The sequence below is a fragment of the Vigna umbellata genome, chromosome 5, assembly GCF_029865625.1.
Source record: "Vigna umbellata cultivar VRB3 chromosome 5, Vumbellata_1.0, whole genome shotgun sequence".
NCBI lineage: Eukaryota > Viridiplantae > Streptophyta > Magnoliopsida > Fabales > Fabaceae > Vigna > Vigna umbellata.
Window position 1 is genome coordinate 45,559,403 of NC_142169.1, and position 15,564 is coordinate 45,574,966.

A 15,564-nucleotide genomic window follows, 5' to 3' on the forward strand; every position below is an offset into this window, starting at 1 on the left:
AAAACTCTGCTGAATTCCAATGAGCGAGTAAAGAGTTCCAAATTTGCTCGCCCAACCAGTAAGGACGCTCCCTTGCATGGCGGGCATTCCTAAACATCTTTGACAGCTGATGAGATGTGGAAATTTCTTTGTATTTAAGTTGCATGTTCAGGTTTCCACTGCACCTTCATCTATAATAATAAACAAAACAAACATTGATTAATGAACATACTAAAATAAGAATGACAATTAGTTTAATTGTTGTTCACCTTAAAACACTCCTAGAATGGCTTTTTGTAATCTACAGGTATTGCTCCCCAAGTAGCCCATGGACTCAAATATTGTTGCTTAATGGATCGTGTGATGGCCTAATCAACCCTGGATGGAATAAACCTGCATATAAAGAAATAAAAGTCATTTGAAGTAAGACAATCTTTAAACATCAAAATGGTTAAAAAAGGGATTAAAGTCTTACCCTTTACCATATGGCTCAATCCACAGTCGATCATGGAGGGGCGGGTAAACACCATTACCATCACCAGCTGAATCTGGATCAACAGATGATGTGGCAGTCTCAGAAGGCAGTATAGAAGATGAGGAAGGTATAGAAGTAGGGTTAGGGGGAGCAGTGGGGGTAATAATCACAAGAGAAGGAGTGGGGGTAATAATCATAGGAGGAGGAAGAATGTCTACTGCAGGGGTAGGAGGAAGGTGTACTGCAGGGGTAGGAGAAGGCCCTATTGATGATGGACTGGGGGCAACAGTGATAGGTAGTGTAGCAGGCACCCTAAGTACATACTTTGGTGCCTGTCGTTGCCTCTTTGTAGGCCTTGCTACCCCCTTTTCTTTATCACGATGTTCTGAACCTTCTCCTGTCATGACTACATTGAAATGGTTACATATAAAGCAAAACAATAGAAAAGTCTAAGGAAGGATCAGTACAAATTAAAGTGAATGTAAAATAATTGCATACAACTTTTTAAGATGGTATTTTTCATAACTCAATTGGAATGTTTTTGAAATGCTAGTTAAATTTTCTAATAGATGTCCAACATTCAATCATCGTCATCATGATCTTCATATTCTTCTTCTTCTTCATCATCATCATCATCATCATCATATTCTTCTTCTTCTTCTTTATCTTCTTCTTCTTCTTCTTCTTCTTCTTCTTCTTGTTCTTCTTCTTGTCCTCCTTGTATTAGTGCTTATAAATCATATCCATCACCATCAGGGTCGTGCAATGAGGTTATATGCTCAACTTCAATAATTTGTTGTGCTTGTGACATTTGGTCAAGTTGGTAGGCGACATCTTCCTCAACCTCATTTGAGTCAATGCGACCTCTAGGCTTGGTTTCTATTACAATAGCCCAACCACGTTTGTCAATATTTCGGAATGGTGGATATGGAACATAATAAACCTGTCTGACATTAGTTGGTAGAATGAAAGGATCAAACGGTCGATATCATAATCTCAGGTGGAGTTCGACAATGTTAAACCTAGGATCCACTCTAGTACCACCTCTAGGAGGATCAAACCATTTACAATAAAAAACTACTACTATGTTTGGAGAAGTAGTGATGTTGTACTCTAGGGCATATATTTTATGAATGATGCCGTAGAAATCATCATAAGAACCCTCTGTAAGGCCCTTGACATACACACCACAATTTTTTGTTTTCTTTCCTTTAGACCATTCATGTGTATGGAATTTGTAACCATTGGTGAAGTAAGTGTGTCATTCTTTCACACATCTCATTAACTCTTGAACTATGGGAGTTAATGCCTGAATAAAACCTACAAAGATTGCAACAAAATTTCAATGCAAGAGTCAAATTAACCTTGCTCAAAACATGGGAAAAAGTACGGACCTGATTTTTGAACCATTAAGGAAACTCTGAGTGTATTCGAGCAGAAGTATTTCCTTTTGCGACTTGCTCAGCCATAAGAAATGAGCTGGTACGAGTGAAATGAATTAGTGTATAACAATTTAAGCATTGAAAAGGTAAGAGTTGGATGATGACATACTCAAGGTACGACTTAACTTCACTACAATTGATTAATACATGGACATGAGCAGAGTTGAATTCAACATCAGTTAACCAATGAGTAAATTCTTTCCCTGCATGACGACCTGATTGTCGAAAAACTGACAATTTAACTTGACATGGTTCAGTTTGCCATTGCATTTCATTTCTGACAGTAGTGGGGACAACATGAAGTTTTTGAAATAATGTGAACAAAAATACGTTGTCTCTTTGTGCAAGTTAGCTGCACAAATTGATCCTTTTACTCTAGCTTTATTTTTAACTGAACGTTTGGATTCTCCCATAAACCTTTCAAAGGGATAGATCCACCTATATTGCACCAGTCCCCCAAGCCAAGCTTCATATTCAAGATGAATTGGAAGATGATCCATTGAATCAAAGAATGCAGGAGGGAATATTCTTTCTTTTAATTTGCAGAGAATAATTGGAATATTTTCTTCCATCTTTGTTAGGGAATTTTCCTTTAGTGTCGTGCGGCACAAATCTTTAAAAAAGTTACTGATTTCTATCAGTGGATTTAACATGTGCATTGACAAACAACTGAACGCAAGAGGGATGAAAGTCTCCATGAATACATGACAATCATGACTCTTCAACCCTTGAATAGTAACATTCTGAACATTGGCACATTTGGACAAGTTAGAAGAATATACATGTGGCATTCTAAGATCCTTGGTCCATCCTCAAACTATTCTTGCCTCGTCTTTTGACATGGTGTAATTTGCTTTTGGTTTTAACAATCGGCCGTTAGCTTTCGCCTTCAACTCTAAGTCTTTTCGCCCACAATACAAAGGTAAATCTTTTCTTGCTTTGTCATTATCTTTTGTCTTCCCAATATATGTCAAAGCAATTTTTTTCTATGTGCAGGACATCGAGGTTATGTCTCAGCAAGTTGTCTTTCCAATAAAGAAGATCCCAAAATACGTTTCTTTTAGTCCAATTATGTCACTCCCCAAACCCCTCTATCATATTCTGACCACATTTAGTGACTTTTGGAAAGTCTTTTACTCTTCCCCAAACGTATGATCCAGTCAACTTCGGCGGGGGCATATCCGTTTCAACTTGACATTTGCAAAATTCCTTTTTGTTTCTTCTAAAGGGGTGATCAATGACTAAGAATCGTCGATGGCAGTCAAACCAACTACTTTTCCGACCATAACTCAATTTGAATGACTTTGTATGCTCTGCGCAATGTGGACAAGCTATAGGTTGGGAAGTCGTTAATAGTCCACATCAAAGCTGCCCTCATAATGAAATTTTGCTTCATTGAAACATCATACGTCCAAAAACCATTCCATAGCTTCTTCAAATCATCAATAAAAGGCTCCAAATATACATCAATCGCTGATTTGGGATTAGATGAACTTGGTATTATACACGTTAAAAACATATAAGGCTTTTTCATACACATCATGTTGTAGATTGTATGGGGTAACTATCATTGGCCAACATGAATATGGTGATGCAAACGCCTGAATGTACGGCGTAAACCCATCAAAGCATAGACCAAGTTTCACATTACGCGATTCACTAGCAAAGGATGGATTTTTACGATTGAAGTGCTTCCAAGCTTCACCATCAGAAGGATGACGCAAAACTCCTTCAGTTTTGTTACCATCATGCCATGTCATGTGTTGTGATGTTTGCATTGAAGTAAACCTTCTTTGTAATCTTGGAATTAGAGGCAAGTAGAACATGGACTTTAAGGGAATTGCTTTTTTTTTTCCTCCGTCCTGCATTCAACCAACAATGCATCATTTTTTCCACTGTCATTGTCATAGAATAACATACATCCATTAACACAACAATAAATCTTCTTGGCTTCCAATCCAAGCTTTGAAACACATATCTTTTGGCTTGATAATAATTCTTCGGCATACAATTGTTTGGTGGTGTCAGATCTAACATCAATATTTAAAGAAGTCCAATGCTTGATTGGGAAAGTTCCAATTAGATTTACCAGCCATTAGTCTAATGCATACTGACAATTTTGACTCAGATGAACCTTCAAATACAGGTTGATTTGCCTCTATCAGTAAATTGTAAAACCTCTGAGTTGTTTCATTTGGAGACTCTTCATCATGACTATCATTTTCTTCTTGTTCATCATGTCGATGAAGAGCGTTATCGACCATCTCTTGCATATAGGCAAATTGATCTATCTCAGATGTATGTACAATATTATTCCAACCTGATGCAAGCCGTTTTTCAGCTGTAGTGGAGGTAGAAGAAATTTCTTCACCATGAAATGTCCAAACCGTGTAATTAGGCATGAACCCTTTCTGGTATAGGTGAACTTTGACGACTTCATCTTTCAAAATCCTTGTACATTCGCACTTGATGCATGGGCATCGAATCCCTCTATCAAGAGCATAATATTGATATAGTCGAGCCGTCTCCAAAAACTCTTCAACTTCGATGACAAAAGCTTCCTTCAAACCTCTTCTTTCGCTATAACAACGGTCGTACATCCATCCACAGTGGTTGGGAAAATGGGCCATGTTCTGTGACAAGCTGTATACCGAATCGGCAAGTGTACCGCATCACACAAGTAATATAAAATGGTAAGACCAAGCGTCATATCCCAAACGATTCTCGGCACTAGACAGTCGTGTGATAACTTGATTAATTAAGACTTAAAGAAAATAAGATAATTGGTTTCAGATGCAAAGACAGAAAATTAAATATGAATGCAGTTTGATCAATAGCAGAATAACACAGTGATGAACGGATGTTGTTTAGTGAGATGAGTATGTTGTTAGGGTTAGATTTCACCAAGTTCCCTCTCATGTATGTAAGATTTCTTCTTTATGCATTAATGTTAACGTCACTCACTAAATCACTGAAACCCGATCCCTCGGCGAAATAAGCCTGTCCTTAATCACCAATTCATGCTATTCCTAACATTCCTAGTAATTAAATGTGAAGATCAAGAGTTTTAAGACGACCAAGACTCATACCCTCATCCTGAGAAATATTACTCCTGGGAGTAATTCAACAAGAACCTGAATTGTAAGGAACCTCCTGACACTTATGCAATTCATACATCACGCTATGAGGGAGTTAAACAAAGCATGTAATAATCACAGATGAATTACTCTAACAATTAATGAAAAAGCATATATTATTAAGAATCAATTCAAATACATGAGAGTTCACAAAGTTACATCATTCCCTAAAAACAAATAGAGTTTAGTTCACCATCAACATGGTGAAACTAGATGAACAATGGAGAAGAATGAGATAGAAAAACCCTAAAAGTAGAAGATGGAAGCTCCCGCATCCAAATCCGCCTTTAGAGGGTGAAAGAGTGTGTTGTTGTACTCCTCAAGCCAAAGATACAAAACCTAGGACGTCTGGATCCTTTAAATAGAGCAGAAACAGAAGATAAACGAAGTTTGGCCCATGTCGTCGGCGCTCAAGCGCCCTAGGTGGGGCGCCCGGGCATCGAACAACACTTTCTAGCACTTAAGAGCCCAAAAGGGGCACCCAAGCGGTGTGCGGTGCAATTCTAGCGCTCAAACGCCCTTGAGGGGCGCCCGAGCACGGTGAGGGAAGAAAACTGACACTTTGGACTTTTTTGCACTTTGGTTGACTTTTCTCATTTTGACTCCTTCATACTTTGACTCCTCTTCCAAATCATTTCATTAACCTACTAAAACAAGAGAATTTAGTCATAAAATTATTAAGTTCAACCTCAACTCTCTTATTCAGACAACTTAACAAAAAAATCATGATTTCAAGTAAGTTTCTAAGCAGAAAAGGGTGCATTTAGTATCAAAATTACATCACAAATAACTGTATTTTCAACCGTTATGAGTTGACGAAGAGCATTGTCGACCATCTCTTGCATATAGGCAAGTTGATCTATCTCAGATGTATGTACAATATTGTTCCAACCTGATGCAAGCCGCTTTTCAGCTACAGTGGAGGTAGAAGGAATTTCTTCACCATGAAATGTCCAAACCGTGTAATTAGGCATGAACCCTTTTTGGTATAGGTGAACTTTGACGACTTCATCTTTCAAAATCCTTGTACATTCGCACTTGATGCATGGGCATCGAATCCCTCCATCAAGAGCATAATATTGATATCGTCGAGCCGTCTCCACAAACTCTTCAACTCCAATGACAAAAGCTTCCTTCCAACCTCTCCTTCCGATATAACAACGGTTGTACATCCATCCACGGTGGTTGGGAAAATGGGCCATGTTCTGTGACAAGCCAAACAAAGATAAACTTAGCAAAAACAACAACACTCCATGTGACATAAGTAATCAACCTATTACTATTTAAGTCGAACATGGAAGGCAATTTGACCACTACTGTCATAGGCATACAATAAGGGCATGCAAAGAGAATTCCTCAGTATTGAAATGCCTTAGACATCCTAAGTACTCTTTTAGTACTCTTTTTTAGGTCAATTGGTCTACTTTAGGTCAATTGGCAACTTCTAACCCTTTTAGTACTCTTTTTTAGGTTCAAACTACTCAAACAATGAGTTTTAGGTACTTTATTGCTTTTGAGTAGTTTCCTAGCTTCATTTCACAACTTTAGAATTGTTAGGATGTGTAGAATACACACTCTAATCTTACTTTAGGAGAATTCCCAATGTCTCACCAATTTAGTACACTGTTTTATGTTTTAAGTAGTCAAATTTTAAGATATTGGTACTTGACCCAATTTGACATCTCTCTTAGCTTCATTGAATTACTTTAAAATTGTTAGCATCAAAACATTGTACTTTCTTAGGTTATATTAGGGGAAATTCGAAATTTTTACCTATTTAAAACACTTTTTACGTTTTAAGTACATAACATTTGAGATTTATGTACTACTTCCAATTTCACATGATTATGGGTTTCATCTAAGTACTTCAAAGTTGTTAAGATGTCAACATTGAACATTGTTAGGTGATTGTAGGTGAATTCCCATTTTCTCACCTATTTATTACTCTTTTTAGGTTTTAGGTAGTCAAATTTTGAGATATTGGTACTTGATCCAATTTGACATCTTTATTAGCTTCATTTAAGTACTTTAAACTTGTTAGGCTAAAAAGATTACGCATTGTTAAGTTAGTTTAGGTGAATTTTGAAACTGTCACCTATTTAGAACACTTTTTAGGTTTTAAGTACTTTAATTTTGAGATTTAGGTACTTCTTCTTGTTTGATATGTTTCTTAGCTTCATTTAAGTACTTTAAAGTTGATAGGATATGAAGATTGCACATTGTTGGGTTACTTTAGGTGAATTCAAATTTTCTAACCTATTCGATACTCTTTTTAGGTTTTAGGTAGTCAAATATTGAGATATTGGTACTTGATCCAATTTGACATCTTTATTAGCTTAATTGAAGTACTTTAAACTTATTAGGCCAAGAAGATTACACATTGTTAGGTTAGTTTAGGTGAATTTCGAAATTGTCACTTATTCAGAACACTTTTTAGGTTTTAAGTACTTCAATTTTGAGATTTAGGTACTTCTTCTTGTTTGATATGTTTCTTAGCTTCATTTAAGTACTTTAAAGTTGATAGGATATGAAGATTGTACATTGTTGGGTTACTTTAGGTGAATTCCCATTTTCTCACCTATTCGATACTCTTTTTAGGTTTTAGGTAGTTAAATTTTGAGATATTTGTACTTGATCCAATTTGACATCTTTATTAGGTTCATTTAAGTACTTTAAACTTGTTGGGCTAAAAAGATTACACATTGTTAAGTTAGTTTAGTTGAATTTCGAAATTGTCACCTATTTAGAACACTTTTTAGGTTTTAAGTACTTCAATTTTGAGATTTAGGTACTTCTTCCTGTTAGATATGTTTCTTAGCTTCATTTAAGTACTTTCAAGATGATAGGATATGAAGATTGCACATTGTTGGGTTACATTAGGTGAATTCCCATTTTCTCACCTATTTGGTAATCTTTTTAGGTTTTAGGTAGTCAAATTTTGAGATATTGGTACTTGATCCAATTTGACACCTTTATTATCTTCATTTAAGTACTTTAAACTTGTTATGGTAAGAAGATTACACATTGTTAGGTTACTTTAGGCGAATTTCAAAATTGACACTTATTTTGAAAATTTTTAGGTTTTAAGTACTTCAATTATAAGATTTAGGTAATTCTTCTTCTTTGATATTTTTCTTAGCTTCATTTAAGTAGTTTAAAGGTGATAGGATATGAAAATTATACATTGTTGAGTTACTTTAGGTGAATTCCCATTTTCGCACCTATTCAATACTCTTTTTAGGTTTTAGGTAGTCAAATATTGAGATATTGGTACTTGATCCAATTTGACATCTTTATTAGGTTCAGTTAAGTACTTTAAACTTGTTGGGCTAAAAAGATTACACATTGTTAAGTTAGTTTAGTTGAATTTCGAAATTGTCACCTATTTAGAACACTTTTTAGGTTTTAAGTACTTCAATTTTGAGATTTAGGTACTTCTTCTTGTTTGATATGTTTCTTAGCTTCATTTAAGTACTTTAAAGTTGATAGGATATGAAGATTGTACATTGTTGGGTTACTTTAGGTGAATTCCCATTTTCTCACCTATTCGATACTCTTTTTAGGTTTTAGGTAGTTAAATTTTGAGATATTTGTACTTGATCCAATTTGACATCTTTATTAGGTTCATTTAAGTACTTTAAACTTGTTGGGCTAAAAAGATTACACATTGTTAAGTTAGTTTAGTTGAATTTCGAAATTGTCACCTATTTAGAACACTTTTTAGGTTTTAAGTACTTCAATTTTGAGATTTAGGTACTTCTTCCTGTTAGATATGTTTCTTAGCTTCATTTAAGTACTTTCAAGATGATAGGATATGAAGATTGTACATTGTTGGGTTACTTTAGGTGAATTCCCATTTTCTCACCTATTCGATACTCTTTTTAGGTTTTAGGTAGTTAAATTTTGAGATATTTGTACTTGATCCAATTTGACATCTTTATTAGGTTCATTTAAGTACTTTAAACTTGTTGGGCTAAAAAGATTACACATTGTTAAGTTAGTTTAGTTGAATTTCGAAATTGTCACCTATTTAGAACACTTTTTAGGTTTTAAGTACTTCAATTTTGAGATTTAGGTACTTCTTCCTGTTAGATATGTTTCTTAGCTTCATTTAAGTACTTTCAAGATGATAGGATATGAGATTGCACATTGTTGGGTTACATTAGGTGAATTCCCATTTTCTCACCTATTTGGTAATCTTTTTAGGTTTTAGGTAGTCAAATTTTGAGATATTGGTACTTGATCCAATTTGACATCTTTATTATGTTCATTTAAGTACTTTAAACTTGTTATGCTAAGAAGATTACACATTGTTAGGTTACTTTAGGTGAATTTCGAAATTGTCACCTATTTAGAACACTTTTTAGGTTTTAAGTACATAAATTATGAGATTTAGGTAATTCTTCCTGTTAGATATGCTTCTTAGCTTCACTTAAGTACTTTAAAGTTGATAGGATATGAAGATTGTACATTGTTGGGTTACTTTAGGTGAATTTCCATTTTCTCATCTGTTTGATACTCTTTTCATGTTTGAGATAGTGAAATTTTGACATATTGGTAATTGATCAAATTGTAATTCATCTTGTTAAGGTCCACTAATGTGAAACCTTTGTCATCTGTCATGACACCGAAATTTATATCAACCCATTGACACTTCATAACTTGGACTCTAAAACTACCATAATCAACTTCTCATATTTCTTGTATTATTCCAAAATAATTCATGGATACTATGATTGAATTTTTGTCTTTAAAAGTAGCAAAGACTACAGCCTCAGCTTGTAGTGCAACCCACTATTTTGAATTCTACTTTTGTCATCTTCTACCTTTGTCTAAAAAGAAATATTATTTACACAGTACCCACCATATGTAATGACATCTGTGTTCGGCCCCCGACATAGCCTCAATAGACTTTCAGAAACATCTAGAGTCGCATAAATCTTTTCCTTATACCATTGTAAGAAGGTTTTGACATGTTCATTAAGATGCAATTTTTCACTCATTTTCTGGTGTGCTGCCTTTATTTCATTAACATGTTCAGAAATGTAAGGAATCACATCAACTGTGTTGTTTAAGATGTACAGATGAGCTTGATCAACTTATTTTCTACTAACACTTTCAATTCTCACACCTCGAACACCCTTACCTTCACATTTTTCTTTATGTCTGCTTTTACGAAGACCCACTGGTTCACAACTTGGCATATAACTTAAACAAAATTCAATGGCTTCTTTTGCAACGTACCACTCTATGATTAAAGCTTCTGGTCGATACTGATTCTTGACATATCCCTTTAAGATCTTCATGTATCTTTCAACAGGGTACATCCACCTTAAGAAAACTGGCCCACATATTCGAATTTCTCTTACTAGAGCAACAATCAAATGAACCATGATATCAAAAAAAGAAGGTTGAAAATACATCTCCAATTCACACAGTAGTCTTATTCCTTCGTTTTCCAATTGATTTAAACCTCAAGGATCAACAACTTTCTTGCAAATGTCATTAAAGAACAAACTCATATGTGTTAGAATACCTCTAACAGAAGCAGGTAATATGCCTCGAATAATAACTGGTAACAATTGTTGCATCAATACTTGACAATCGGGAGACTTTAAACCAATTAAGTTTAACTCTTGCATAGAAACAAGGTTACTAATATTTGAAGAATAACTTTGTGGAACCTTCACACTTCTTAAAGAGTTACAAAAACTTAGTTTTTCTTTTTTAGAAAGAGTGTGATAGGCTGGGGGCAGATAGGTTCGTCTTCCAATTGACTGTGGATGTAACTTACAACGGATTCCCAAGTCAGCCAAATCTTGTCGTGCTTTAATTCCGTCTTTGGTATTCCCTTTCACATTTAATAAAGTTCCAATGACACTATCACAAACATTTTTTCAACGTGCATCACATATATACAATGTCTAACATCAAGTTTACACCAGTATGGAAGATTAAAAAATATTGATCGTTTCTTCCAAATGTTTTTTGCAAAGGTAGTTTTATGATGTTTTCCAAAGACAATGTCAATGTTTTTGACTTCATTATACACTTCTTCACCATTGTAGGGTCTAATCACAACCTTATCCTCAACACTTCCATTAAATGCTTTTTTCAATCTACGGTAAGGGTGATTACGAGGAAGGAATTTTCGATGTCTTGTATATATTGTCTTTTGACCATGCTTCAATTGAAGGTTTCAAGTAAACATCAATGTCATTTCCAGGTTGTCTAGAACCTAATATCATCATGGACAACATCACATATTTTCTCTTCATGCACAACAAAGGAGAAAGATTGTATATCATCAACATAATTGGCCATGAACTGTGTTTGCTACTTATGTTGTCATAAGGATTCATACCATCAGTTGCAAGTGCAAGTCTTAAGTTTCTTGGATCTGCACCAAATTCTGGAAATGTTTCATCGATCTTCTTCCATGTGGTGAATCAGTTGGGTGTTGAAGAAGATTATCACACTTTCTTCCGGCAACGTGCCATTTAAGGTTCTTTGCATCTTCTTTAATAGAGAACATACGTTTCAACTTAGGTATTATAGGCAAATACCACATCACCTTAGCAGGTGCACCATCATTACCTTCATCAACAATGATTCTATCATTTTTCTTTTTAAAACGAGATAAACCACATGTTGGACAATACTTTAGCGAAGCAAACTCCTTTATGTACAAAACACAATCATTAGGACAAACATGTATCTTTTGATATTCGAGACCCATTGGACATAAAATTTTCATTGCCTCGTAATTACGAATAGGTAGAGTATTATTTTCTGGAAGCATCTCCTTCAACAACTCCAACAACTCTATGAAACTTATCGGTCCATTCATTCCTTGCTTTTAAACTAAACAACTTCAAAGTTGCAGACAAACGTGTAAAGTTCGAGCATCCTGGGAACAACAGTTGCTCTGAATCATGTATAAAAGAATCATACAAATTAGCTCTTTCAAAATTATCTTCACCAACATAACATATCATGTCCTCTAAATGATCACTCAACCATTCTTCCTCATAATTCGTTCCTCGTGACGTGGTAGGCTGGTCCAGTACTTCTCCATGCCAAGTCTAAAGGGTCTAAGTTCTCATTATGCCGAACATGAATAGAAGATGGTCACGCATATTGCCTAAGTCTTGGAGTCTTGGATTAAGACAACGAACACTAGGACAATAAAATGTCCCGTTCACAGACTTTGCATCTTGTTCAACATAGTGCAAGAACTCTGAAACACCCTTCTCATATTCGTCACCAATGCGATGTTCATTCATCCAACTTCGATCCATACTATGTTCATAACATACTTCATCAGTTTCAATTTTTTAAGTCTTACAAGGTTAGGCCCTACCCATTCAGAAAAATTATTTTTCATAATTTGCTAAGACACGTGCAAAGAAGTCTAACATGATAAGTTTGATAAGATTTCGGCAGCATTTCGCATTGGTCTCCGAAATACACGAAATGAGAGTGGTCAGGAATGACCATAATCAAATAGCATCCGGAGAAAAAAATGACTTTTAGAATTCTGTGTTGACCATTTTGGCGTCTCATAGGATGAATGGGACGTCTAAGGCCTATTTAGACGTCCGGGTATTACGGTCGGACGTCTAAATGTCGTCAAAAAAATGCTTTTGGGATTTGGGCCCGACCATTTTGGCGTCAAATGGTGTAATCAGACGTCTAAATAGGAATTAAACGTCAACGACTCTTAAGTCGGACGTCTAAAAGGAACAAAAAATTAATTTCTACCATATTTTTGGCATCCATTTTGGGGGAGCTGGAGTTTTAGTCAATTTAGACGTTAGGGGTCCCCGAAATTGGATGTCCAAATATGAATTTTATTAACAAAAATGCCATCGGTCATTTTTTACGTTGGATATTTGGTGGTCAGACATATAAGGGGTGACATTAAAGGTCATTTCTACACTAGTGAAAAACTTGTGTTGTAGGACCTAGCTGTGAGAACGTCACTCCCCAAAGGCAATTTGAGTGAGACAACATGTTGTCAACTTTGACCTTTGCTGAATATTTTAATGATAACTTTTCCTACTGACCTCTAAATGATGCGATTCTTTTTTTTATTAGAAACTAGATTCAAAAAGCTTTCTATTGACTACTAATTTGTTGATTCTTGTTTTGTTGGAATCTATACTCAAAGAGCTTTCAAATGACTACTAACCCATAATTTTTAGACCATTGTGCTAGATGCAGTTAATTTCCCAAAAACAACGTTTTTCTAAGCTACCTAAATGAGTTTACTTTCGAGTTATTGTTTCATGCACTAGTACAGTAAAGAGAAACGATAGCGGTTATTTTCGTCTATCCGTAACGGTTCTGCAACCGAGATATATACAGGCAATACAAAAAGTGGTAGGCCTTTTGCCTCGGTTCTATACCGAGGCAAAAAGATGAATGTTTTTGCCTCGGTTCAAATGCAACCGAGGCAGTAGAGGGTGTTCCTTTTTTAATTATTTTTTTGCCAGACTTTTGAACTCAGTTGTTAGTGAACCGAGATAGAACTCGGTTGTTAGTGAACCGTTGTTAGTGAACCGAGATAGTATTGAGAAATTTTATGCCTCAGTTTAGAGTTGAATCGAGGCAATAGAGGTTTTTTTTTTAACAATGGGTCATATGAGTTCTTTAATGCTTTGCATGGCCACAAGTTCTGAGAGATTATAGGCTTTGCACCTTGGATTGAAAACTTTGGTATTGAAATTAATTTGAGAGGGTCTTTTAGTTGGAGCAAACGTGCAATTGAGGAAAACAAATTACTTAATCATAATACAAACATCATCATTAAACTCAAAAGAAAAGTGCAGTGAAATTATCTTAACCATTTGTGAAAATTATCCTTAATTCACCATCACAGAACTACGTAAATTTTGCGGTGCTTAGGTAGCTAAAATGTTTTAAACTCGAATCCTGTGTCTTGCTTTTATTTAGCTATTATAATGGAAAGAGGATATGAATGAGAAAAGAAAGGGTGAAACCTCCAAAGCGTGTTTGTAACGTTGAGATCTTCGAAGCTCTTTGGAAATATCTCGAAGCTGAGAGAGTGTAACAGGATTCCCTTGAAGGACCCATTTCTGAAAAATGTTTGTGGCGCTTCGCTTGGGGAGCCTTAGCCTTAAGATTCTGCTCCTTAGGTCATCACCTTCCACACTCTCTTCAACTAAATCACTTCTCACAGCACCCGAAAACGCAAATCTTGTTCTGTTCTGAACATAAGTAAAGCGGCTACTTCTGCAAGATGAGAAGATGCAATTTTCAGATAAATTACCCATACCCAAACACTCAATTATGATGGTTGACAAGAAAGTATGATCAGAAAAATCAGTTAAGATGCAGAATCATAAAAGATTGGTAGAGAATAGAATTGAAATTTATGATGCAGACTTCTCACTATCACAGGCTTTATTATTGAAAAATAAACAAGACACGAATAGCTTTTATGCCCACATAATTAGCAAATATGATGGGTGAGATATGCAAGAGAGGGGTTTAAAACCTACTTAAACCGACAATAAAGTAATTAATATAGTACCTCTTACATATGCAGTATGATATGCAGACACACGTAACAATTTGCAGAGACACGTATCATATGCAGTATCATATGCAGAAGGACATATATAAGTGTAAGGATCAACATTTGATGAGCACGAGACACATAACAATTTCAGACGAGCTACTTATACTTGCTACAATTTCAGACGTGCACGTAACAATTGTGAGTGTAAGACCCATGAAAAATATTTACAATTTTATTACTAGTAAAAATATATTTCTTTAGGAATGGAAAATATAATAAGTTTATAATATAAAATGTGGAAAGTTAAATAAGAAATTTTGGTAGCTTAATTGGTAGAAAATTTTGGTGATGGGTTCAAACTCTTTTCTACCTTTTTGTAAAAAAAAAAAAAAGAAGTAAAATAAAATTTAAAATATTGATAATGGAGAAAGCATTCAGATTTGAAGGCATTATTGAGGAATCCATTATGGAAGTGGTGATTAAGAAATTAATATTGTAAAGTAATATTAAAATAATAAATAATATTAAAAAAATTGATGAATAGTGAAATATTTGGACTATAAATAGCCATGAGGGGGAAGGCTATTTTGCACAAAGAGAGGAAGAATCAAGTGAGAAACCTTGAGAAATAGAGAGTTAGGAAGAAATTTTTAGTTGCAAGAAGAGTAGAGGCTCTGGAGGATTTTTTGGGGAAACAAATTCGGAGCAAGAGAAGTCTGGAATAGAGGTAAGGGGAACTAGTTATGTTTTGTTTGAACTATATGATGCGTATGCTTGATAATATATGATTATTTACTGTTGAGTTATATTTTTGTGGATAGCATGTTGATTTGTATTTTTTGAATATGTGAAAGTTGTGTAACCATGGTATACTGAGTATTCTCTGACTTGGATGAGCTTGTTGGTTGTATTGGATTACTGGTTTGGAGTAAGAATGCTGTAAAATAGTTAATATGGATGGTGAATGGGTGTACGAATATTGTT

The 15,564-nt window shown here is 35.0% G+C and overlaps 1 pseudogene; it reads right to left on the reverse strand.

The window, feature by feature from the left end:
• Positions 1-347: 347 nt before the first annotated feature.
• LOC148198471 (uncharacterized) overlaps positions 348-15,564 on the reverse strand; it is a 55,072-nt pseudogene continuing 39,855 nt past the window's right edge.